This window comes from Echinops telfairi, unplaced genomic scaffold, assembly GCF_000313985.2.
Source record: "Echinops telfairi isolate 266 unplaced genomic scaffold, ASM31398v2 ScPeMD7_3;HRSCAF=10, whole genome shotgun sequence".
In the NCBI taxonomy this organism is placed as follows: Eukaryota; Metazoa; Chordata; class Mammalia; order Afrosoricida; family Tenrecidae; genus Echinops; species Echinops telfairi.
The window spans coordinates 26025656-26051903 of NW_022103899.1; the positions used below are offsets into that span (position 1 = coordinate 26025656).

The 26248-nt window shown below is 48.2% G+C and overlaps 1 protein-coding gene across 1 annotated transcript in view; it reads left to right on the plus strand.

Moving 5' to 3' along the window:
• Positions 1 to 26248, plus strand: part of SPATS2L (spermatogenesis associated serine rich 2 like) — a 182837-nt gene that overhangs the window by 9303 nt on the left and 147286 nt on the right. The window contains exon 2 of the mRNA XM_045296313.1: positions 14651 to 14700. The gene's annotated coding sequence lies outside the window, so the exon portion shown is untranslated. The remainder of the gene's footprint in view (positions 1 to 14650; positions 14701 to 26248) is intronic.

Genomic DNA, 26248 nt, shown 5'->3' on the forward strand with positions numbered 1-26248 from the left:
GTGGCCTTGCCCCTATCTGGGTCTTGACTCTCAACATAGACTTGCAGCTCTTTCCCATCATTGATCAAAACAGAGCCAAGACTCCCAGAAGCCTGGCGCCCCCTTCCCTCTGGCAATGTCTGCTCCAGCTCATTCCCCGCACCCATTCCATTTCCCCACCTGTCTTCATCCCACCCCACTCCTGTCCAAGTCCAACCCTCCTAGACTGGCCACTTCTGCCCTTCAGATGGCCAGTCCCACTGTCCGGCGTCTCCTCTGTTTCCTGGCCTTTCTTCAGCAGCCGCTGGTGGCAAACACTGCTCATTAGAACTTTTATTTTCCAAGGAGGTGGGATAGTTGCAGTGGGACAGAACTCGGGGCATAACAAAGACTGAATCGCTGGCTCTGGCGGGATCCTGGGCTGGGTCTACTCTGACTGGCGGAGTAAGAAGGACTAAAGACACCTGGCTGTGATTTCTGTGATTTTTTTTGTTTTGGGCAAAAGTTTCTTCTTAAATGTGCAACAGGCTCGGGGACAGCACTCCCTTCTAACTCCATACAGGTGGCCACCGTTGTTAGCGCAGGGGCTCCAGGTGTCTCAGTAGGAAAGGAACCAAAGACCGCCATTGCCTCAGTCACAGACAACAGGGTTTTCATGTGCATGCGTATGCATTTTGTGCCAGAATTCTTAAGACCACCACCCTGTGTGGCCAGGACCCCTGCCCTGCAGCCTCCTCTGTAAGCTCATGGAGTGTCTTCTGCTTTTGTTCCTACCTGAGAGCTTTATCTTTCCTCTCCATGTGCTTGGTCTGCTTCTTGGGCTGTTTCGGAGGGCTTCTTCCGGCCTCCCCCTTCGGTCCTGGCACCTGCCATTGGCCCAGCCGCCCTGTATTAGCCTTCTCTGTCGGCTGCCTCGCTGCCCCCTTTGAAGACGCCGCACCCCCCGGGCTTCAGACTTTGGTCCTCTGCTCGCTCACTTCCCATTTCCCCGGCCAGTCTCTTCTCACCTTGTCAGTAACCACCTGTGTGGCATTAATCCCCAAACACTTGTGGTTTGGAAGAGGTAGGAGTCTGAGATTGACAAGAGGATCATGGGAGGCAGGGAAGGCTCACATTTCCTGGAAGGCTCTACTCCTTGGGCACTGAGTAAAAAAGCACTGGGAGCCATGCCTAGGCTCTGAAACCCCCTGCTTCCCAGTGGACTAAGGCAACTCACCCAACAAGCTCGCTCTAGGGCCCTCAGCAGTTTAAGGAATCGATGAATGTCAATATGTGTCCATCATTGTGCATCATGTGTCAAAAAACTGGTAAGTGCTCTGCAGAGATAGTTCTGCCCAAGACACCGAAGGCAGCAATCTGTGGGTCGATAGGGCTTTCAGGGAAAGGTTTGCAGGCTGGCGGGAAGACCCAAAGACAATGCGGTCTGTCCTAAGAGATAGTAGTAGTGCTTTATGTTTTCACACTGGGCAAGGCCAACTGGTGATAGGAAATTAGAACTTATCAGGTGGGAGCAGGAGGGAGACACTTGGAGGTGAAGGAAGGAACCATTCCAGTCAAGAGAAAAGTTGAGCCGGAGTAGATTCCAGCGAAGACCAATCGGCAGTGTGACTTCGTGTCTTCCATGTGCATGATCCCTTCTGTCCACCCTTCAGTTCTGAAAGAAGCCCCCTCCTGGCTCAGCATGAGCAGTGCCTTTTATCCGCTTTACATAACGTTCTGTTAGGGTCCAGGGTTTCTACCTTGTGGCCCACATTCCCAAGTCTCCGCTCGGAATTCTTGTGTTGGACTCCTAAATCCTCTTGGGGATTGGCTCTGCCATCTCTCTCCAGTCGTTCCTGGGACAACAGTCTTGCCCCTGAGCTGTAGGTCCTAGCAGACCGAGTCCTTGATTCTTCCATCCAAGCCTGTTGAATCCCACACCTTCCAGCCCTGGGCGGGGAATCCAGTGAGTTCAGTGATGGATATGTGTGCAATTGACTAGCTTACCTGGATACTGACCATTCCCTGATTCCACACCTCTTGATACCATAGCAAATCAAAACAAAACCTGCCATCGACTCAGTTCTGATTTACAGGATCCCTAGCTGAGGCTTCCTGAGGTTTTCTCCCAGAGTGGTTGGTGGGTTTGAACCATAGACCTTGTAAGGTTAGCAACCAAACACCTTACCCGCATTGCCACCAGGGACGCTTGCTAATTGGCTGCCTGCTGGTATCTGAGTCCCATGGATACCAAGTGTACAACAGGGAAAGGGAAGGAGAAGGCAAGTGTATGTTGCTGGTGCCAGGTGCTGATGAGCAGCCCGGCTCATCCTGCCCTCGAGGTACCATGGCACAAAAATTGGCCCATTCTACACCACCCTCCCAGTCGATACTCTGAATCCATTGTTGCAGCCACAGCCAGTCTTGTTGTGGGCCCTCCCTCCTCTTTTCCACAGGCCCTGGACTTTACCAAGCATGACATCCTTCTCCAGGGACTGGCCAAAGTGTCACCATCCTCAGCTCTAGCAGCACTCTGGCTGTTCGTCCTCCAAGACAGGTGTGCGGGTTCTCCTGGCAGCCCGTGGTACAGTCAGTGTTGTGTGCCGTCACCACAGTCTCCATGCCTCGGCTCTTCCCCAGTCGTCCTTACTCGAGGCCCAGCTGTCGCCTGCGGTGAAGATCCTTTGTCCTCAAAGCGGCTTCCGTGCGCATCACTACTTTCATGACACCCTGGGCACGGTTCTCACAATTCACTGTGTGTTGCTTGATCTCGTGACCAGCCTTCCATGGGCATTGATTATGGATCCAAGTAAAACGAAACCCACAGCTTCAGCCTTTGCTCCACCGGATGTCCTCTCCGTCCGTGCTGAGGACTGTGTGGTCTTTCTGTGGAGACGCAGTCCAGATGGAAGGGGCCGTCTTTCTGCTTATCAGTAAGTGCTTCAGTTTCTCCGTGCTTTCAGCAGGCAAAATGGTCAGCGACCTATTGCCATTTGTTCCAGAATCTTTCTCCAGTGCGGATGTTGTATTCTTCTTTATATAGTCCGACATCTTGGGCTATTTGTCCAGCATACAGATTGGATACGTATGGTGAAAGGACACAGCCCCGAGGCACACTTTTCCGAAGCCACACATCCCTTTGTTCTGTGCAAGTGACTGCCTCTTGGTTTTTGTACAGGATCCACATGAGCACAATTAAGTGTTCTGAAATTCCCACTCTTTGGAATATTATCCATAATGTGCTATGATCCACAGTAAATGCCTTTGGTTAGTCAGTCAAGGCAAGTGGAGGGTTGGTTTTCCTGTATTTTAATACACCTGTTTCTTTGCCTTCTGTGGGAAGACTGGACTTAGCTATCCAGAAGACGGCCTTTATTGTGTGATTTCAGGGTCTATACCACTCAGAAAGGCAATTCTAGTACCAGTAGCTTCTTCCTTCCTTCATCTCCAATATGTACGTTGTAAAAATCCTGTTCCCTTTCTCGAAGACCAATAGGACTTGGAAGAGAAAGAGGACAGTCTTTGAAGTTGGAAAGATCAGTTTTGACTCATCTAATGACTCACTAGATGAACCCGAGCAAGTGATTTTAGCTTCCTGAACCTCAGTTTTCTCACTGTGAAGTGAGGTTGTTGATATCGCCTGTTCTGATTTTATTAGTAGTACATTAGAGGAACAATAAAGTGCCCCAAGCCCACTGCCGCTGAGTCGCTTCCAATTCAGAGCCACCCTGGAGGATACAGCAGGCTTTTCCCTCAGGGTTTCCAAGGCTGTAAATCATCATGGGAGCAGACTGCTGCTTCCTTCTCCTGTGCTGGGGCTGGTGGATTCAAACTCCGACCTTTCAGTTAGCAGTCAACACAGTCCATTGAACTACCAGGCCTCTTGTAAATTGCCCAGCAGGGCCTCAGATGCCAGTGTTCCACAGTTGTTGACACCGTGGCACTTGGGCGGCATGTGCTCCTTCTCAATACCCTGAAGTCAGTGCTGACTCCTGTCAACCCCCGTGAGTTTCTGAGAATGTACTGTTGACAGGATTAGAAAGCCCAGTCTTTCTCCCACAGAGCTGCTGGGGGTTTGGAACTGCCCACCATGAAGATTGCAACTCAATGCGTAGCCACCACACCACTAGGGATCTTCAGGATGAGTGTTTGAGAGAAACTTTGCCTCCCAGACTGATAATGAATAGGATAAGCTATCTGGACCAAGGGCATCCACGCCGCGGTGAAAAGGGAGTGGAGAGAAGGTAGTCACCTTCACATTTCGCCTCTGTCTAGCCCTGCCGAATGGTTTGCATTTGTGAGAGTCTGCATCTGGGATCCCGGGTACAGCGTGAAGCATGAACAAAGGCAGGTTTGCATCCTCTGCCAGGATCATTTAAGAATAAACAAAGCAGGTCTTTGAATAGTCAGGTACACTGCCATCAAAATAAACTTTTATTTCTATTCTTTGCTCAGACAGTGCAAATAAAGAAAGCCACTAACATGCCCTGCAAGGGAAGGTTCACATACCAATTAGATCCTGGGGACAGGCTTCGTGTGTATGTGGTGGGAGCCATTCTCTCCCGAACCGTGGGTGTTCAGGAAGTTCTTTTGTTGTAGCCTTTGTTGCTTGCAAGAAGGGAAGAAGCTTTATATACTAAGGAAAGAGCGCTTTTGATTGGAGAGGCAATATCGCTCTCAGCGTGGGCTGACTTTCCTATACTGTAGTGATTGCTAATATGTAAGCAAGAAAGCCTATTTAGCGAAGCGGCATGAACAGCAGTGAGTTCACCTGATGTGACAGTGCCACTTCTGACTGGCAGGTGTTTCTTGGACCGTTCTGTAATTTTCAAAGGGGGCAAGTAGAAGCGGTTAGGCGAGCTGCTGTGACTTTGCTAATGACTTGATCTCAGAGGTCTTTGTCCTTTCTCCTGTCTGACCCCCGAGAAGTCTGAATGGTGGGCTGGATTCAGTACATCTGCTGGGCTCCCGGGGACTTCCTTGGCTCTTGGATCTCTTGGGAAGTTCTTGGCAATACTGTAGCCAAAGCAATACTGTGTCATACTGAAATTGTGACCCTCTTAAGGATAAAAGGTCACCAAATGAATAAGGAAGGCATTTTAAAGAAGCTCTTTGATGGTGGTTTGCAGCACTGAACACATCAACTCATTTATTGTTCTGGAAGGCCCAGAGCAGCAACTGTTGCAGCTGGATGCCATCAACAAAGGTTTCCATGGCAGCATTAATTTATATTTTCCAAACTTTTGTAGAATCTCACCTTCTGGACTCTTCTGGGTGCATGTAAATACATAGTTATTTTTCGTTTAATAAGGCAGTGCTACTTAAATAAAGGTGCTAGGGGTATCTTCCAGAGGCACCAATGTAACATTCCATCACACTGAGAAATCCATTCCCAGCGTCAGTCCACCTGCTCCCATTTGAACTCTGCCAGGAGCCAGAAGGGCAACAGTTCGCAGCCACCAGGCACTCCACGGGAAGAAGATGGGCTTTCTACTCCTGTAAAGAGTTTCCATCTCAGACACTCACAGGGCCAGTTCTACCCTGTCCTATAGGGTTGCTGTGAGTTTTGGGGAAGGAGAAGTTTGTCCTTTTGTCATGCTTCATGCTGAGTGGCTCTGATGACTGCTGTCTGAAACACTCCTAGCTTAGCGCCTCTTGCGTGTTGGACCTTGCCTTACCTTGGTTGGACAATTAATCATCACCTCTCACAGATGGACAGATGTATATTGAAAACCTGTTCCTCGTGGTACACTGAGACCTGCCTCCCGCAGCTTCCTCTGTTGGACTTCCTGCTGCCCTTGGAACTCTGCAGAACATATAGGCACCTTCGGTACGGTAGCTCTTCAAATATCTCATCACCACGATCCTGTCTCCTGGACGCCTTCTCTCTCTCTCTCTCTCCAGGTTACATGGTCCAACCACTTCCAACAGGTTTTCCTCCTCTGCTCAGACCATTTTGAGAACGAGGTATCTGGAACTGCACCCACGGTTGGCCCAGCACTCTGAGCAGTAGATACCACAGGGCTACCGTCTACTCCTCCCTTACGGACCCTTCTTTTATTAATCTAGCCAGAGTTTGAGCTGGCTTCCTTTGCAAGTCATCAGAAGCACACTGTCCAGTTATAGCAAACAGAGTCAGATAAACCAACTGTTGATGTCGTTTCTCCTGATTCCCCGAGACTGCGTGTTTGTCGGATTAGAACCGGAGGTTGTTCAGTGGTTCCGTTTTAAGGAGATGGCCAGGCCTTTCCTCTGAGGTACTTCTGGGTAACCTCAAATCTCCAACCTTTCACTTAGGCAACTGGGCACGTTAACCATTTACCATGTGCACCAGCTAGGACTCCTAAAGTCAAATTATACTTGTCTTTTTCTTATAGTTGTTATCCAGCCAGATCTCCCTCATGCTGTGCTTGTATGGACCAATGTTGAGGAGCTTACATTTGTCCGTGTTGGATTTTGCCTCTGTTGGCCAAATCATTTCCTCCCTATCAGGCCCTTTTTTTTTTTAATTTTAATTTTTTAACTCAATCTATGAGTGATGTTTCTTAGACATATGATGGGGTACCACCCCCAAACTGGAATTGCGCTGGGTGGAGCAGAACGTTCATAGTATGCATTTTTCCCACTAGGCGAGCATCAAGCAACTCGCTCTGAGTTAGTGCACCCAGTGGCATCACCTGGGAAGGTTCTTTCTGGTCACAGTGAATTTTTTGTAGAAGCAGTTTCACTCAAACCTCGTTTTTTGTGATGACCAATTTAAGAGAACAGTATGTGGCTGTGAAATCTTGCTTCCTGCTTAGAAAAAGAACTGCAGAAACTGTTGTGATGTTGTACACAGCTTATAAAGGCAGCACTATGGGGGAAAAAACCCTCAAGTGTACAAGTGGTTTTCTCAGTTTCAAAAAAGGTGAGATGTCGATTGATGACAAACTTCATTCTGGACATCTGCCAACTGCCCGAACAGATGAAAATGTCGGCAGTGCGCTTGGCGTTGGTTCCACCAGGTCAGACTGTTTATCAAGCTTTTCTATTTAGAGGTTCTGAAAAGATGGCGTAACAGTGTGTGACCAAAAAGGCCGGATTCGTGGCAGACTGGAGCCTAGTTTTGCCACCATGACAATGCACCTGCTCACGCAGCCATCTCAGTATGCCAGTTTTTGGCAAAAACCAGCACACCTCTCTTGCTCCACGCATCTTACTCACCTGACCTTGCTCCATGTGACTTCTTTTTGTTTCTGAGAATGCAGAGAACATGAAAGGCTAGCGATTTGACAGAGATGAAGAAAAAGACAAGGGAGGTGCTGTCAGCCATCCAAATAGATGAGTTTGAAAAAATGTTTCCAAGAATGGAATAGCAAATTTGTCAAATGTATTAAGTGTAATGGCGAGTACTTTGAAGGTAATAAGGTTGTTTGGTAACAAAATTTAAATACATAAATTTTGGGGGGGGAAATTCTGGGTTTTTTTTGGGGGGGTACCTCCTCGTATCTCTCGATGGCATATTTGAGCATGGTGCCTGTTCTGCCATTGATGAAGTGCTAACTCACTGCCGTTGGGTCAGTGCCAACTCATCATGACCCTATAGGACCGAGTAGGACTGCCCCTCTGGGTGTCTCTCGCTCACTGCCCTCAAGTCAGCTCTGACGGGCGAGAGGCCACAGGAGAGCGGAGACTTGCCCCTCATTGTCCTCCCTCGGGACAGATGGTGGTTTTGGACTGCCGACTGAGCGGGTCGCAGGACATTGGGTAACCCACCCGCCCCGGGCTCTTAAATGTCATCCAGGACAGGCCTAAGAGCTGTTGTGTTTCTACCAGAGGCATCTTGACATCAAGATCGCACTTTTAGTTGGTTTCTTCTAAGGACTCTGAATAGTGGAGGCAAGAGAGTCAGGAAGGACTTTGTTTTGTTATCATGGTTGGTGTCCTGATTGCCAATCCTGGAAACCTTATTATGAAAGTGAAACAAGGCTATCGAGGGAGTTTTAAGATAGCCTACTTTTCATGCATTTTAAAGGAAAATAACAATTTACCAAAAGACACACACAGTCCTACCTATGAGTCCAGCTCCTATAAACCTGTTGGGTTCGAAGGGATTGCTTTTTGGTACATCATTGAGCTCTCTTGATGGAAGTCATTGCTCTGAACTGAATCGGTGGGATGACAGGACCTCACTCCCTAAGTGTCACTCCGACACATCATTAGAGTCACACCTCCTGGGGGAGACAGCCATCAGGCTGCGGCATGTCCAGTGTGCCGGCACCTCTGTAAATGGCTCTGAGGCCGTGTCACTAATGTGACCATGACAAAGAACACGCCCGGGGCCTCATGTCACCCACGGTGTGTTTTCTATAAGTGGAAGATTCCACATGATTTCAAACGGGCTGTGCTTTGGTGTCCTCTCCCACAGCGCTTTGACCTTTGTACTAATGTCTCATACCTGTGGCTGTCTGTACTGTATTTTGTTGTATTCCTGCGCAAACGTGCTACTTTGACATCACTCCTCCCTATCGAGCTGGGTGGAAAGGAAACAGGAAATGAAGAGGGGAAGCGGCTCAATGGCAGTGAAAACACTAAGCAATTCAAATCCAAGACGTCATGGGCTACAGCATCCCTTTTAGAAGTACTCATATGTGTACCATGCTTTACGTTTTATAAAGTACTCCTGCATACTTTTTTATTTTTTGAAAACAGCGTTTCTGGTTGTAAGAATAATGCCTACTCGTTGAAGTTGGACAATACTGAAGTAGATGCTTTTTTCTTCTTAAGTCAGCTGTAATTTCACCACCCAGAGATTGCCCCTGTCAGCGTTTGGTGTGTTTTCCTTCCAGATATATGTGTGTGTTTGTGTGTCTCTGTATGTCAGTGTGGTGGTGAATGGGCATGTTTGCGTGTGTGAGTGTGTGTCTTAAACAGAAGGAGCCATGCTGGCATACGGGCTTGACTGGGAATCAAATGGTTGGTGGTTTGAATCTACGCCATGTCTTGGAAGGAGTAGGATGGTTGACGATCTGCTTCTGAAAGGTGACGACTAGGAAACCTATGTGGCAATGCCACTCTGTCCCACGGGACGGGGGTCTCTGCGGGTGGGAGAGGACTGCGCGGGGCCTCCCACCACCACAGCTCCTCCTGCTGGACGTGGGGAGTTTGTCCTGAAGAACGCGCAGGCACAGGAGTGGGTGCTCTGGGCGCAGACACCAAGATTGCAGCCCTGGCTGCGCTGTCACGGAGTGACCATAGACCGCACAGACTCCCCGTGCTTGATTTTCCTGCACAGAACAAGGATAGCAGTCTTATGCCTTACAGGTTTACCGTAAGCGTGAAATAACCTAAGGCATGGCAGTTCATAGTTTGATGTGTGGCTCATAGTAAATGCTCTGTAATTACGAGCTATTGCTATTTTATGAGCTTTTCTTTTTCTTCTTACTTTGTCTTCACTTATATTCCAGGGTGAAAGTTTCCCTTGTCCTGAAATATTATATGAAAAATATTTAGAATGGCTGTATCAATCTCTCTTAATATGATCATTTCTCTATGACTAGACAGCTTCCAATTCTTTTCTTTCACAAAGAGCCCTACGGTTAATATCTTTACCTGGATGACAGATTCAAACACTAATGGGCTTTAATGGAGAAGCAGGAAATATTTAGCAATTCCTTTCAAAACAAACAAACAAACAAACAAACAAACAAACAAACAAACCAAAAAGACATTGCTGTCACTTCCAACTCATTGTGGCCCTGTAGAAGGATAGAGTGGAAGTGCCATATGACTGTAACCCTTATGGAAGCCGACTGCCACATCTTCCGCCATGGAACAGCTGATAGCTTTGAACCAGAGGCCTCTGGGTTAGCAGCCCAGCGCTTAACCATGGCACCACCAGGGCTCCTCCTTGCCTATTAATATGCCAGGTTATATGCTTGGCTCTTTAGCACAGTTCTCATTGAGCTCTTGCTAAACGCCTTTGAGGTAAACCTGCCAGCCCCATATTCCTGATGAGAAATCTCTGAGAGGTGTACTGGTCGGCCCAGGGTCAGAGCGATGGCGGCAGTCGAGATGGTGGCCGCAGCCAGCTGTCCGATTTCAAAGCTTAAGCTTTTTTCTATTTTGGCAGGCAGTTCATGTCTGTCTTCCTCAGGCTGGCAGAAGAATAGCTGCCATTGTACTTTCTACAGCATGTCATTTGGTGCCACGTAAAAGATAGGTGCCTTGGCTGGAACTCTTGGCTTGCTCGGTGTAGTGCCTCGTGTGTGCGTATGTTCTTATATGTTTTGGAACCAAGCCTCCTTAAAATAAGGTGTGAACTAAAGGAAATACAATCCTGATGTGATTATCTGAAAGGAAGCCTCAAGAAATGTTTTTTTAAATGTATTTAATCAATAACACAAAACTCTTCTTTGTTATAGTGGCATGGACTAGGCCAGAAATACGTATTTCCCTTAGAATTGGAGCATTTCAGTTCAATCAGTTTAGGAATTTAACAATGATGACAGTCAAAATAAATTGGTGCCGTCAAAAGGAATTGTAAGTTTCATTTCTTGTGTATCAGAAGACTCATTTGTAATCTGGAACTGGGAGCTAGAAGGGGAAAAAACATTTAGGTAGGCTAGTCTGTAAGATGGTGCATCTTAAAGAACTATAATATTAGTATGATTATAAGAGATATAAATATAGGTATACTCATGGTCACGGAATCAATACCAACTCACAGTAACCCTGTATAGGGTGTCTGAGGCTATCATTCTTACTGTAACAGACAGCCTCATCTTGACACTGCAGGTTGGCTGGGTGGGTTTGAACCACCAACCTTGAGGTTAGCAGCCCAACAGGTACTTGACAGTACAATATAGGTATAGGGAGACATAAACTATATGTGACAAAACTCATAAAGAATTATTAGGTGAATTGACAAGTTGTTTTTTAAAGATCAGCCATTTGGAACATTTATCTTGGCAACTCTTAAATCTGACTTACAAAGCATAGCGTGACAGTCAATTTTGTGCAAAAAGAAGCATAATTAATGTGAAGATCAGGGTATAGGTACTGCCAGTCAGTACTTAACACAGTTTCTTAGAACAAAGAAACAATTGACATCATCTTTTAATAGGGTGATCCTGGTTTGTCATTTTGTAGGTTTTTGTTCTTAGGAAAAATAATAAAGAAAGAAATCTTGGTAGTACTATTAGCAAGCAAGGTAGTACTATTTAAGACCCTAGAAATGCTTTGTTGCAGAGTCTATAAGCGACTACTGTACTGTTGGCGTAAGGAGCCCTGGTGGCACTATCCAGTAAGTGTTGAACTGCTAGCCTCAAGGCCAGAGCTTCAAACCCACTAGCTGCTCCACAGGAGGAAAATGCAGCTGCCCATAAAGATTTACCGTTTCAGAGGCCCTGTAGAGAGTCACTATGAATTGTAATCAACTTGATAGCAATGTTCCTTTTTTGTGTAGTTAAGGCAGCTATGTTTGGTTTTGGGGTTCATGAAGCTTTCTAGCCTCGAACATGCACATTCTTGTCTTCAAAATGTTCTTGTTTTCCTCCAGCCATTTGACTTCTTGTAAGGGGAAGGCAGTGCCACTCAACAGCCCTGTAGCTAAAGATGGTTGGGATTTTGTTTTTTGGGGGGGAGGGGAGTCCTTCTTGACACAGTAGGATCAATAAGCTGGCATGGTGATCGATAGTATTTCCCCACAGTGGTGTTAAAGTGAGGGAAAAGCCAACAAGTTTAGTGTGGGCATCTAAGTCACACAGTGATTAAGAGCTTGGCCGTTGCCCAGAAAGATAGTGGTTCAAACCCACACGCCACTCGGTGAGAGAAAGGTGGGGCAGCCTGCTTTCCTAAAGCTGTGCAGCCTTAGAATCCCGAGGGGCTGGTTCTCCTCTGTCCTGTGGGGCCGCTGAGAGGCAGGGTCCACGTGACAGCCATGAGGTTTTCTTAGCTTGGTTTGACTATTTTGACCACCACCACCAATAAGACACCTCGTGAGTAGCAGGCTTAGTAGCTAGATCCTTGCGTAACACTAAGCCGCAGCTTCCTCCCAGCCCATGTGGTGGACTAAAGGATAGTTTGGAGAATCAGCTGTTTCCCGGTTAAATCAAAAGTACTTTTACTACTAGTTTCTCAGCCACTAATTAGTGGCCACGGACCATTCTCCTGGAGGAGTTGTCACCAATCTACCACCGAAACTCAGTGCTTTCCAATGAGGAATGGAAATAATTGTAAAGCGACAACAGCCCTTCGGTTACCTTTACCCGGACTATTGCAAATCTTGCTTTCTGCTTTCTGAAGTGCAGGGTAAGTCTCTTTCTCTGCCCAGAACTCCCTGGTGCCTACCCTGAAGGCCTTTGCCATCTTGAGGAAGTGGTTCCTTCAATCAGGAGCAGGTTGGAGTAGCAGATTACCCCTTACAGGCTGCTAATCGAAAGGTCAGCAGTTCGAAACTACCAGCTGCTCCTTGGGAGAAAGATGAGGCTTTCTTCTCCCAGAAAGAGTTACAATCACAGAAGCGCATAGGGGGCAGTTCTACTCTGCCCTGTAAGGTCAGAATGGGCTATAAGTCAGAATGGGCTCATTGGCCATGATGCAGGGCTAATAGACAATCAAGATCTTTATAGAAAGAGGCATATAGGTGTATTATGTCGTGTTTGTTGTTCCAAGCAGAAACAAACCCCATATACTTGGCTTTTAGAGGAAAGGGATAAAGAGAAGAAAATATTCCAATAAGATTGCATTAGAAAAAAATTATAGGGAACTCTTTGATTATGAGCCACATGGACAGAGGAGAGAAGAAGAGAGGGGGAGCAGCTGGGAACGGCCTGGGTGGGGTTTAGGAAGCTTCGCAGAAGTCTCTGGGCCTCCCGCAAGCCCTGGCTGGTGCTGTGAGTGGGACTGCCAACCACACAGTCTGTGGGCACACCGAATGGCCGCTCTGTGGGAGGAAGTTGAGGGTCACCGCTCCCTTTCGGATCTGCAGCCTGGGAAAGCGGGTGCAGGGTCGCTTCCAGTGGGCGGCAGCATGCTGGCTGGAGATTTGGGTCGTCCCTCAGCCCGGCTCTGAACACAAGGGCTCATAAGCAGCTCGTGGGACCCCAACCCCAGGGCTCCACTTGTACTCTGTCTCAGCTGCTGTGGGTGGACCTCGGGGCCTTTCGCTGCCTCCCAGGGGCCAACATTTGTCCCTTGGCTGCCCTAGCGGGGTCTGTAGAACCTTCCCGTGCCCTGATGGGGTAACGGGGTAGCAGTCGGGCTGTTAACTGCAAGATTAGCGATTTGGTTCCACCAGTGGCTCCTGGGGAGAAAGAGGAGGCTGTTGTTGTCCCCTGTTCTAGAGGGGTTCCATGGGGCGGAATCAACTCAATGGCTGTGGGTGTGGTCTGGGATAACAGAACCCTGGTGCAAGCAATGAGACGAATATGTGTCAGTGGGAGTGTGTGAGCGACCCATTGGACACTTTCATGGCACCTCTGTGACCGTATGGAAGGCCTGTTGAGCAGCATGGGGATAGCCACACCAGAATGCTAGACGCACTGTGAATCAGTATCAAAAGTTCCTCTCCCCTCTCCACAAGGAGCTCTTCTGGGTGCATGTTCGTTTGCAACGGTAGCACATTTTGCTCAGCACATGTCTCCGTCAGCCGTGTCTCCGGAGTCTGTTGTGCATCAGACACTAGGAAGAATGAGCTGGACATGAAGCAGGAGAGCGAGCAGCGGCCCTTAGGTGGGAAAGGTTGAGAGAAAGAAAGGGTTAATAACCCAATGGCTATTTGTTTTTGCTGTATGTCCTGCAATAAAATGTTCTGTATAAAAACCTATACTGATATTCATGGAGGTGCCAAGACCCATAATATCGGAGATGTCAAGTATCTGTGACTCAGGCAATTCCAACACAGCCTAAGCCTTTGGGCAACCCCCTGGAGTGAGATGGGTTTTGACCTTGGGTTTTAACCTATCAGACGCTTTATGGTTTTGATATTTTTCATTTCCACATGCCAACAAATACCTGACTCAATATTAAAGCGAGTTCAATCACTATTTCTTGTAGCAGTCAAGGGGCAGTGACAGATATCCAGGATCGCATTGCCCCAACAGCCACCTTTTGTTGAGTACCTACATTGTATCATAAACCTAATTGATCAAACTACCTTCTGATGAACAGGATGAAAATCTCAACACGGCTCCCATTAACAAACAGAAGCATCCGAGGATCTGTACTCTGATCCCCAGGCCTCACACATCACACACACCCCTAATTTATTTTGCCCACTTTAATCATGAGGAATGGCAGTAGGTTGGAGATCTTGGACAAGATCTGAACTGTCATGTGTCTGTCTGTCTTCTCAAATGAGTCTACTTCACTGCTTCTTCCAACGCCCCTCCCAATCTGAACGCATCAGTCCAGCAGCAGGTTCAAGGGGACCCAAGAATGGCGACGCTAGGAATCGTGGAACAAACAGTGGGAAAGGAGAGCAGGGTGGCAGCCCTGCTTTCGTGTTGAACTCTCCCCTCAGACTCACAGTATTCCTTTAAAGGTGTGGCCTGAAGCCTCCGTGTACGAACACCAACAAATCCACGGCCGTTTGTTGTCAGAAGAGGCTGACTTCTCCTGGGAGCGGGGCACGCGGGCATGTTGCGGGATGGAGGGCTGACTATGGCTTGTTCAATGGAAACCTGACCTCCTGCATTTCCATTTTCCCTAGAGCACTCAAGACGCTAGCCTGCCTGCAGGAACATCTCCGTGGATTCCCAGGTGAGTAGAGGTGGGGCGGGGGCTAGTATGTACCTTTCCTTCCCCAATCCTCCTCCTACCTACCTGTAGTTATCTGCCGTTCAGTCCCCGAGGTCCCGTCTCAGCCTCTGGCAGCCACAGCTGCTTGAGTGCCCATGTATGTGTGTAATCCAAAGCCATCCTTGCGTGGGGCTGCCAGTTAAGTGCTCTGCTACTTACAGCCAAGTCGGTGGTTCAAACTCATGGGTTCCTCAGAAGAAACGCCTGGCAACCTGCTCCCAAAAGGTCACCGGCAAGGAAATCCTGTGGATCACAGTTCTCGTCTGCGCTTACTGGGGACGGATGCGATAGCAACCGCCTTCTTTCTTTTGGGGGACAGTTCAGTCTGACGAAACTTTCTTTTGGTTTGAAATGGAAATGTCAAAGATGTATTTCAGTGTGATGCAGCTGTGTAAAACTCCAGGATGTGAGCATTAGGCGAACAATGTGTCGAAACCAATCTAATTTGGAAAGCACATCTAAATCTGAAATAGGCAGAGATCAAAAGATGCTTGATTGACAAAGAGTTTTGATAGGACAGTGAGGGGACCAGTAGAGTACCCTCACCCAAACTCCCTACCCCACCTGCTCACTTCTATACCCTGCTCTGCCATCCTGTTCACCTCCGTTCTTTCACTCCCATCTTCAGCCCCTTCCCCCACCCCCATCCATCTGCCCAGCCCCCTCCCATCCCCAACCTCCTACCAGCACGCATCTCTCTACCCCACCTTCACCCCTCAGCTCTCACCTACATTGACACGTCTGTGGATCTCTTTAGTTCCATGCGTATGGAATACTTTGACGTCTCCCCCGCCGCTGCCCCCCCCACCCAAAAAAAAGGTCTCTTGCTGTCATCCTCGTGACGTGGAGGAGAATTATGGTGAAAAGTGGCAGGCTCCGGAGCCAGACTGCCTGGCTTTCCCTCTTCAGAACGACCTTTCTGCTGCTGCCCTCCTTGTGCCCCCGCGAATGGAGAAGCCTGTCCTGCCACTGGCGGCCCGAGAGGCCTTGCGAGGAGAGAATGTGCACGGCTTTTTAGCCAGACAGGCTGGCTTTGCATCCTGCTCCAGCTGCTAGATGGGTGTCGTCCTGGGACGCCCCTCACTTCTCTGGTTCCTCCTCTTTTCCTTTGATTCCACGATCACACTGTTTGGAGAGCTGTCGGAGCAATTCAGACCCGTGCGTGTAAAATGCACTTAGACAACCTTCAACAGAACACAAATGCTTATTCTTATCGGTGAAAATTATTTGCTGGAAATATGTTTTCGGTTCATACTTTTCCAGAAATATTTTTATTGTCTACTCCCCCCCCCCCCCCCCGCCAATATTGTGTGAATGACTATGTGTCACAAGCGGCATATTTATTGTGAAAAGATCCTTTCTGGTCCAGACTCTAGCAAAGGACTGTTTATTACAAACCGAGGTAGTCCGAGTTAATGAGGTCTTACGCACATGGCTATTTCCATGAGTACTTAAACCAAACTTGATTTTCCCCCACGAACCTGAAACGGTAGAAGTGAAATGACGGTCACTTTCTGAAAAGGGCCATCCGCATGAGTGGGACTTGGTTGTTTTCCGAGAATGAATATTTCACTTCCTCATATCCAAGTCACCATGAAAACACTGCAGTATTCAAAGAGAATTATTAGGAACAATTAGTTGGTTCTCTCTTGTCTCTGTACACACACACACACACACACACACACACACACAAAGGGCTCTGTTTCCCCTGAGGAAGAGTTACTATGCAAATTGTGGCAGCTTCTCCCCACCAGACAAGCAAGGGCACCACTTCCTGTTTTCTTGGCATGTGCACCAAATACTCAGAAACTCTGATTATTCTGCCGAAGGCAACACACAGCTTGATGGAAAGATGTACCCATTGAAAACAATTCCGATCGCATTTTCGTGCGGAGACTGAGGTGCCTCCAGCTGTCTGTCACTAATCATATGGGGTGGGGTGGGGGTGGGAGGGGGCGATGAGTGAGTGCTGGGCCCTGCGGAAGATGACTCTCCTCGCGTGTTGGAGCAGTCACGGTGGGCACCCCTCCTGTGACTGGGCCTGCCAGTTGCTAGTAGGCCCCAACATTGGCCAGCCGAGGGCACTTAAGGAATTTCCTCATGACGGCGCAGAGGGTCCACTTTTCTCCATCTGCTCTTTCTGCAGACGTCACAGGCTGAAATGGTTTCTCCCTCCGCGCAGTCCTGCTCTCGTGCCAGCCCTTACAGAGGGGCAGCTCGATGGCACGGAAAACTCACAGTAACCGGCGAGGTGTCCGAATTCAGTTAGGAAGAGGCCAGGCCCCCGTGGGCCCCCATAAGCCATCTAAATCCATTTTAACTACGAACCATGGCACTTCTGTAGCCATGTTTACTTTGGATGCGAGTGCCAAAGCTGGATTCAGACCGGGACGCGGGATCTCCCAGCCCTAATGACTAATGTGGGTGCCTGTCGAATCCCTAAATTCATTTCTTAATTAGTTCTCCCCAAATTTAGAGAGTTGCTTGGTTACAATCATTTTCACAAATACCTCTTAAATCAAAACAAATGTACATAGATAGTTTCCTGGTGGTCTGCTCAGCTTCCCCCAGGTCTTAAAGAACCAGGTGTGCTGTTGTTGTTATTGTTAGCAAGATAATAATAATGTCAACAAACGCGCGACTGGTGTTTTACAAGGTGCCCTGTGTCGTGGGTGCCAGAAAGCAAAGCTCGGAATTAATTGCCCGTTACAGCTCCTGTACCTTTTCAAGTTTAAAGCTCAGCTACTTAAGGCCCGGAGCCCTGGGAGCACTGTGGGTTAGGTGATGGGGCTGCTAACCACAAATTCAAACCTGCCTGCTTCTCTCGGGGAGAAAGATGAGGCTGTCAGTGCCCATGGCGATTTGCAGTCTTAGAAAGCCTCCGTTGGTTTGCTCTGAGTTGGGATCAGCTCTGCGGCAGAGGAGTTTTGTTTGGTTGGTTGGTTGGTGTACTCAGAGCCATGGGACCTTTGTCAATGTACCTTTTCTATCCGGGCCTCCATCTCTTCTTATAAAATGAAGACTAAGGGCACCTACCCCTCAGGTGCCCAGGGGACACTGTCTGGTAAGCTTTGGACTGCTAGGTTGCAGTTCAAATTTACCAGCCCTTCCTGGGGAGAAAGGTGAGACTCTGTTCCCTTAAAGCTTTCCAGCCTCCGAAACCCCGTCCATGGTCCCTGGGGGTCAGAATGGGTGACAGTGGGTTTGGCCGGGCACCTCTCCTCCGTAGAATGCACTGGGTATACAGGTAATGTGCAGCAAGTGCCTGGCACACGGTGACACTGTGGAATACAAATGTGCAGACTTCACGGTGCCACCCTGTTGCCCTCTGTCTGCACTTCCTTTGGAGAACACTCGTGGTGGCAGTGGGAGCATTGGGGACCCTGGAGTTGGAACTCCTGTATACGATTTGTGTTTGTGTTTCTCAGTTTGGCTTTCCATCCTTGAGCCGCAGGAGCGTTAACTTGAAACCTTTTGTTCCAAAATTGGAACATCAAATTGGAAGGATCGGAGTACTCTCCCGGCATATACAATGTCTCCCTTCATTGAAAGGAGACATGTGATTACCTGAAGAGACAATGATTAAGGGGATCAGCTTTAGTAAATTCATTGGGAAATTTCAAACTATTCTTAGCAGATTTCAAGGCATGATAAGCATTGAACCACTTTTTATAGATTTAATGAACGTGTAGGAGAAAGAGACTAGGAAAATAGAAACCCAGTAATTTCATGAGCTTTCCTAGTGGCTACATGAGAGCTAGTTCGTATTAAAATTGCTTGCCAAGAGATGCGCTGGAATGGCCTTCCTTAGTTGGGTGGTTTGTTTGTTTTTCTAAATTGGACCCAGAAACTCTACTCCTTTTATGTGTGTGGGGTGGGGTAGGGGGATGCTCGTGTGCATGTGTATGTGTGGATGCATGCTAAAGGTAGGTGCCGACGGGAACCCAGAGATACGTGTCTAATGGTCTGTATTCACCTCCAGTTAGAAACAGTCAAAACATGTCCATAGTGGAATGGATGAGTAAATTGTGGTGTGTTCTTAAAATGGAATAATGTACAGCAAAGAAAAATAATGTAACTAGAACTATACACAATGTCGTGGATGAGTTCTAGAAACAGAAAAGGGGAAAAGGCATAAATGATTACATAGCAATGTATACCATTTGTGTGAAATATGAATACAGCTCAGAGTAGACTCACTTGAGAAGGAGTCTTAAGTAAGTGGGTAATGGTAGAGAAACCCCAGCCTATAAAGAAGGTGAGATTCAGGCCTGTGGTTCCCACTAAGGGAGGAGGGCCGTGCAGAGCGAGGGCAGGGAAGCCTTCTGGGTGCTGGCAGTGGGCGTGACTGTTGGCTACTCTGTTGATCTGCAGTCTGATAAGCTGCTGGTGTGTGCCGTGCCGTCTTGTCCATGCCGGGGGTACAGACCCGAGAGGACCGAGCTGAACTGCCCCAGAGGGTTCCTGGGCTGTCACCCACAGGGAACAGATCTCCTTTCTCTGGCAGAGCTGCTAGTGGTGGGGGTAGAACCACCCACCTTCAGGTTAGCAACCAAGGGCTTCAACGTGGTGCCACCAAGGCTTGTTTGGATGCTAAACACTCATATTGTACCCAACACTCATCTTTAAAAAACTTTTCTGTTAATGGGTTCTGGTTAGTAGTTTTTAAAATTTTTAAAATTTCATTTTATAAAATAGCCCTTTGTGCCTAGTTTTTTTTGTACATTGTCTACTTTTAGGTGTAAGAGTTCACTGAGGAGATATACCAGAGGTGAAAAAGAAATGTATTAGAGCCTGTACTTCCATGATGAGGACTCTGGTGGCCTCGTAGTTACGTGTTGAGTTGCTAACCACAGGTCAGCAGTTCGAAAGCACCAACCACTCCACAGGAGCAAGATGAGGCTTTCTACTCCTGTCAGGAGTACATGCTCAGAAACCCACAGTGCACTTCTACCCTGAGCAGCGGGGTCACGGGGAGTTGGAATTTCCGCTATGCAGTGAGGTTGTTAAATTTATATTTTTGGTGTTTACACTCACCTCATTACCTATAAAGCACTCAGCTGAGCGCTCAGTCACCACGCAGAGCTTGGCCCCACTCCGCTGCACACGCGCTGTATCATCAGGTCTCAGAATGAGGGCGGAGCACAGAGCCTGCAAACCACGGGAACGTTTGCAGAGCGCTCGCGTACTGGATTCCAAAGAGTGATCTCTTGATCTCTGGAGCATGTGGGTCAAAGCCCTTTTGTATCCATCCTGAACTCGAAGACAGTGCCCCTTGCAGGCCCTGTGCCTTTCGAGTTTAAAGGAAAGGACCCCATTTTATCAGGAGGCAAGCATTCCTGCCAAGTTGCTTTGTGGGTTTAAAACGTTCATTCATTCATCATTCCTGGGTTCATCAGGTGGACTCTGCACCTGCCCTGACAGTGCTGTGGGTTCAGGGTTTGAGAGGCCTGGCCTGTGGGCTCACCTGGCCCGCTACAAGACATCCGAGTCTATCCCAATCACTCGGAAGCAGCTGCTTCTCACGACAAAGGCATACTGGACATTGCATTTGCTCTGTGCAAGCGCAAGTCACTCTTTGTACTACTTAAAGAATGGAAATGATAGAAATCTCCCTATATCCAGAAAAATAGGTGATTGTCTTCCAAAACAAGTTAAATATTGTTTCGAACATTGCCAAGACATCCTAAAGTTCTTTGTTTTACAAAACACATGGCATGTGAAATAACAAAAATTCATATCACTTATACCAGGGGTGTCAAACTGGCGGCCTGCAGGCCGCATGCAGCCCCTGAGGTAATTTTTTGTGGCCCACGATGCTCTGAAATAAAATGAAAATAGAAAAAAATGTTATGAAGAAAATAGCACTTAGGGGAGATCGAGGCAATACCGTAAACACAATTCGCTCCTTACATTTTATTTCATAGCATCATGGGCCACAAAAAATTACCTCAAGGGTGCAGTTTGACACCCCTGACTTATACCAAACCCAATCCCCTGTCACTGAGGCGATTCTAACCCTCAGGGACATTGTTGAAACTGCTTCATGGGGTTCCTCGGACTGCACCTCTTTATGGGAGCAGAGAGCCTCATCTCTCACCTGAGGAGCACCTGGTGGGTTTGAACTGCTGACCTTGTGGTTAGCTGCCCAAACACTTAACCCTCTATGCCACCAGGGCTCCTTATACTATCCATACACCGGTGACATTCCCCACCACCGAAAAGATCCCTGCCTTGGAAACGCAACTACGGTCATAACAGTGATCCTTTTACTCTGCCTCCATTTTCCACAGTGCTGAATTATAATATGTGGCTCATCCTTTCCAACCGGCACTCAGTGTCTTTGTTGTCCACCCAGTGCCTCACACCGCTCCCAAAGATGATGTATTAGTCGTTAGATTTTAAGTGCTGACCCATGAAATGCTAAACTGCTATTGGCAGCTGTTGTCTGAAAGTTGCAGGTGTCCTGACTAATGCCTTGAAAGACCAGCATTAGCGGTAAATCGCAGCATACATAATTTCTCAATAAAGTAATGGGAAGGATTTTGCGGCCTAAGCTCTGGCATTTGGAAGGGACTTACATGGGAAATCAAAGTAGAGGGCTACAAAGATTCTCAGACTTTAACAACCCCTGAACCCTGGGCCAGCCATAGTAAATAGCGTACACATCTTGGTAGCTTTGTTCTCTAGCCCTGAGATTTCTTGGCTAGGATAATGGATGTGCAGTGCCAAGTCCTGCTCTAATTGCATTCCTTGTTACAGAGGTGGGGACGGGGAGGGGGCACTCAAAAGGAATTTTCCTTTTCGTTTGGAGGGGTACCTGGAGCATTAACACTTTCTGGGATAGCAAAATTGTTTATCAGGCCTTCGGAAAGCTTGCTGAGAGCACCATTTGAAGCGGACTCGGCCAGCCAATGAAGAATCACGTGCTTAGAAGAGCAAAGAGCCAGCGAGATAACAAACATCAAAAGGAGTAGGAGAGACGGGGTTTTGTCCTTTCAGAGCCTGCTTTCTGAGTATGGAGCCGATGGCCTCTTTTCTTCCTCTTTCTCTGTGATCTGTTCAAAGATTGCAAGATAGTGCAGCTAGCCTCGTAATAGATCGCCAACTGTCAGCGGCATGGAGGCTCTGTGATGTCTGTTTTCATCCTCAGTCCGGTAGAGGTGTTCAATTAGCATTTGCTGAAGGAACGAACACAGTCAGGCCTGTCTGTCAGTGACTTACGATCAAGGACCCGGCGCCTCGCTGCAATCGATTGGGAAGCCTGATCAGGGTGAAACAAGGAGCCGAGTGACCGCTGTTGCGCAGTCAGCGGCTGTGGGGTTGCTGGGGTGGTCTGGTGTGTAGAGGAGAAGTGTACCATCGGGGTGTTAAGTAAGGTGACCCGATTGTAACATTGGTAAAGCGGGACACCATTGATAAAACTCATATCCTGGCGAAATAGCCACATAGCAGCTGGAAACTGTGTACCCTAGCTTGTCGTGCATTCTGTCCAAAAATCGGGACTTTTTAAAAACGCCGCGGGACGTGGGACAAATTGTTAAAAATCAGGACTGTCCCACCAAAAGCGGGACATCTGGTCACCTTAGTGTGAAGGCAGTGACCTTCTGGAAGTGGACCCCTAGGCCTGTCTTCTGAGGCCTACTGGGGTGTGAACTGCCAACCTTTCAACTAGCAGTCGAGCATTTAACCTTTTGCGCCACTTGGGAACTCGAAGCAAGTGAATGAACGCAGTCATAATGGCTACAGAAGGCCCCAGTACGGAAATTGCTGTTAGTGGAGACCATCGGCTTGAAGAACCCGAGACCCACCACTCCCCTGGAAACCCAGTCTTACACAGGGATTTGGTATAAGTGTCCAGAGGCTGAATTTATCCAAACCCAAGCCCCTCTGTTGCCAAGTTGCTTGCAACTCACCTCGGCCCTCCAGAGCAGTAGAGCCACCTGTAGGGTTTTGAGGTGCCAAACCCCCCCGACTTTTAGGTAAGCCACCCGGCGGTTAGCCATTGTGCCATTCAAGGTTTTACATCTCCACATGAAAAAAGTCAGCTTCTCCCAGGTTTTCTTAGTGCAAAGAGGTTTGCTGAGTTCCTACAGACAGCGGCACCTTCGACTGCTCGACGTTTGCTTTCAACTCAGAGTTGGTTAGGAGTGCCTTGTGCCAAGGCCAAGGGTTAGCTCTCCAGTTCGCTTCTCTTTTTCCCCAACGTTGCAACTTCTCTCCCAGAGCCAGGCAGCTGTTTCCCAAATGTGTAGGCCAGTCACAAAAGAAACCAGATGACCCGAAGCTAATATGGATCCGCGCAAATGTTTCACCAAAGCTGAAAGCAAGCACCTCCGAGGAAGGCCCCGCGGACGGGGGCCGAGGTGTTATCTTTGTGTCTCAAGGACAGTGTGTTTAAGAAAGAATTGGGTACAAACTACACATCACCCTCCAGTCAAGCTGAACTATGTCAGCCAGAAAACGGTTCCTTCGGGTTTACAATATCCCCCTTTTCCTAAATGAAAAAATGCTAATTTGACTCCCTGCAAAAGGTTATTATTGCATATCGGGCATAGAGTAAATACGACACTTGCCTGATGAAAGAACAGTTCATTTTAACTCAGCGAGCTCGAAGTCATTTTAGCTTGTTTTTCCTCTTTGCCACCCCCTGCCTGCCCTGTTTCTTTATGGAAATAGGCCACAATCATTTTAATTCTACCAATTCTTCATAACCTTCTCACATGCTTCCTGGGTTTGTTTTAAAGAGCTCTTTTTAAAGACCCTTGAGGGATATCCTATAATACATTCCTTTTAAAAATAATTATTCATCTGTATACCCCCTTAGACCATCTGAGAGTTCGGAAATACAGGAAACTCCTTAATGAGTTGCGTGTAATGGTCTCTATGCAGAGCTCACCAAGGCTGGCTCCGAGCGCAGCTCACGTAGATTAGATCTAATTAGTCATTTTGGAAAAGTAGTAGATACTTTAGGGTAGAGTCAGTACCTAAAATCCACGGTTTGTCTTGCATGTAGAGTATTTATAGATGAAACCCTATGAGTAGTATTATCCTAGTGCAGCATAATTCAAAACAGAGTTTCAGTAACCTAAAGTCCCTTCTGAGGGGCTTTTTACAATTCTGTGAGGAACGTGTCTTGCGAAGGCGTGGAAATCATCTGGGTAGGACAGGTGATCCTGCCTCAGGATTGTTTGTAGTCCCCAATATTCCATACGAAGGCGAAATCATCGAGTCATCGGTGGTTTGATCTTGTGGCATGCTGACCTTGTGGGCCAAGCCAACCCCATCCCTGTGTTCTCGGTGACTGGGTTTCTGTTTAGAAGGAGAGGGCTCCTTGCATTGGGGACCCTCATAGTTGGCACCTTGGGGGCGCCTGCCCAGAGGTCAGGCCCGGGATCTCTTTATGAAAACCCAGGGCCCACACACCCTGTGGAGCACCTTTCCAATCTGACCCATGTGGACCTGCCAGGAGGTGACGCAGTGAGAACTGGTTTTGATCCTTGTGCTGGAAAGAACTCGAGTCCTTGGATCTGGTTTTGTCACGCCACACTTAACCTTTGGACCCCCTCGGACGCCACGTGGGCCTCTGGAGCCCGCGGCACAGCCTGCATTTCAGAAGGTGACCTGATTGCTCGCGAAGAACCTTGGCCCACCCTACAGCTGCCGTCTGTCAATGACAGCGCCGAGCCTCGCCGTCCCTGTGTCCCCGGTCCCTCTCAGAGGAACACCCCCGCAGGATGGCGGCATCTCTTGTCCCTGATCTTCGGTCGCCCTGTGGTAGTGGCCTCTGACACAGGTTTCCAGAATTTCTGACACTCAGTCCTTGCCGCTTCGGTCTCTTCCTGAGACTGCTACTTTTTAAATAGCAATTCCAGTCACCCGACATCCTTCCTGCTGGTCCCAGCTCCCCCTGTCCCTCCCTGACCCTCACCGCCACAGCCTCTACACTTCAGCCTTTGTTGGCCCCCACTGCCAGATGAAACTCGTCCTGTTGAGCCAGGCCCTCCGCTGGCTTTCCGCTGCCTCCTTCCTGGTGAAATCGCTCTTTTCACAGCACTCAGATCGCCAGCTGCACCCTATGCCCCACTCTCCTCAGAAAGCTCCCATGGAGTGGACGCAGCAGGGGCAAGCGGCGGCCCTTTCTCCCCAGAGTGTTCTTCCAAAAAAGTGGCCCTTTGTCCACACCAAGGACCAGGCCATGGGAAACAGACTCCCTGACCGTCACCAGGGGTCACACAAATATTACTGCCATTCAGTCTGGCTTTTCATTGTGCTCTCAAATGAACCCAACACACTTCACTCATGTACAGTATCTGTCTGGAAACAAAAATAAATAGGCCTCGTTTCAGCAGTCACACTTGAACTTTTGCCCTTGCTCTTCCTTTTGGGGACGCGCTATCCCATTCAAGGTTTCCGTTTAGCGTGTATTTTTATTCAGGGGAGGAATAGTCAGATAATTTCTCAACTGATAAAGTTATGACTCACAGAATCAGGGTCATTGTTAAAGAGAAAGATACCTGATCTGTAACCTTAAAGGACTCCTTAGCTCTGAGATTGCATTTTACTAACATGTGGTGTTTACTTTTTACCACTCTCGGTGTTTAACCATATGAACTCAGCTCATCCCCACAGCCACCCTGTGCGGGGAGTAACAGAGCGACTGCCTGTATTATATTGGCATAGACACCGAGGCATGGTAACTTGTCTGAAGTCACACAAGCAACACTGGGTAGGGCCTAGATGTAAACTAGGTAATCTGATTGCTAGGAGCCCCTTGGCGTAGTGGTTAAGCATTGTGCTGTGATCTGCAAGGTCAGCAGTTCAAAACCACCAGCTACTCCGTGGGAGAAAAAGGAAGTTTTGTGCTCCTGCAAAAAGTTATACTCTTGTCAGGGGCTATTCTAACTGCCCTGTGGGGTCACTATGAGTCAGCATCCACTCAATGGCAGTGAGTTCTCATTCACTGTCCGGCTTCTTAACCACTGAACAGAACTTTCTAAATGACTCAGTTGGACACCTGAACCTCTAGGCGTCTGGATAGCCTCACTTCTGAAGTGGGGTAGTAGCACCTAGTCGCTAAATTGCAGTGAAGCTGAAATACAGGTATTCGCATGGGCTCAGTGAGTGGTAAAGCGCCCACATGGAGCTTTCCACTTGGGCTGGCCATCAGCGTGGTGCTTCCTGTCCTCCAGAGGGGCGCCCTGTTGCACCTCGTCCTGGCTCCTTGGCTTCTCGCTGGTCAGATGAAAAACGGAATGCTTCTCTGGGTGTCCTCTTGAAGTTGCAGGAAGCCTCAGGGTTCACAATAGAAGCGATCCTTTTCTTCCCAGATGGTGGCACTTGGAGCGTAGGCACCACTCAGCTTTCTGTTTGTGTCACTTTTTATTGTGACCAGGGGAAGCTGTCGAGAGCAGATCAGCAGTTTTCCTTTCCACGAGTCATGCCCATTTGGCTTCACCTCACCCATCACCATAGTCAAGCTGAACTATGTCAGCCGGAAAACGGTTCC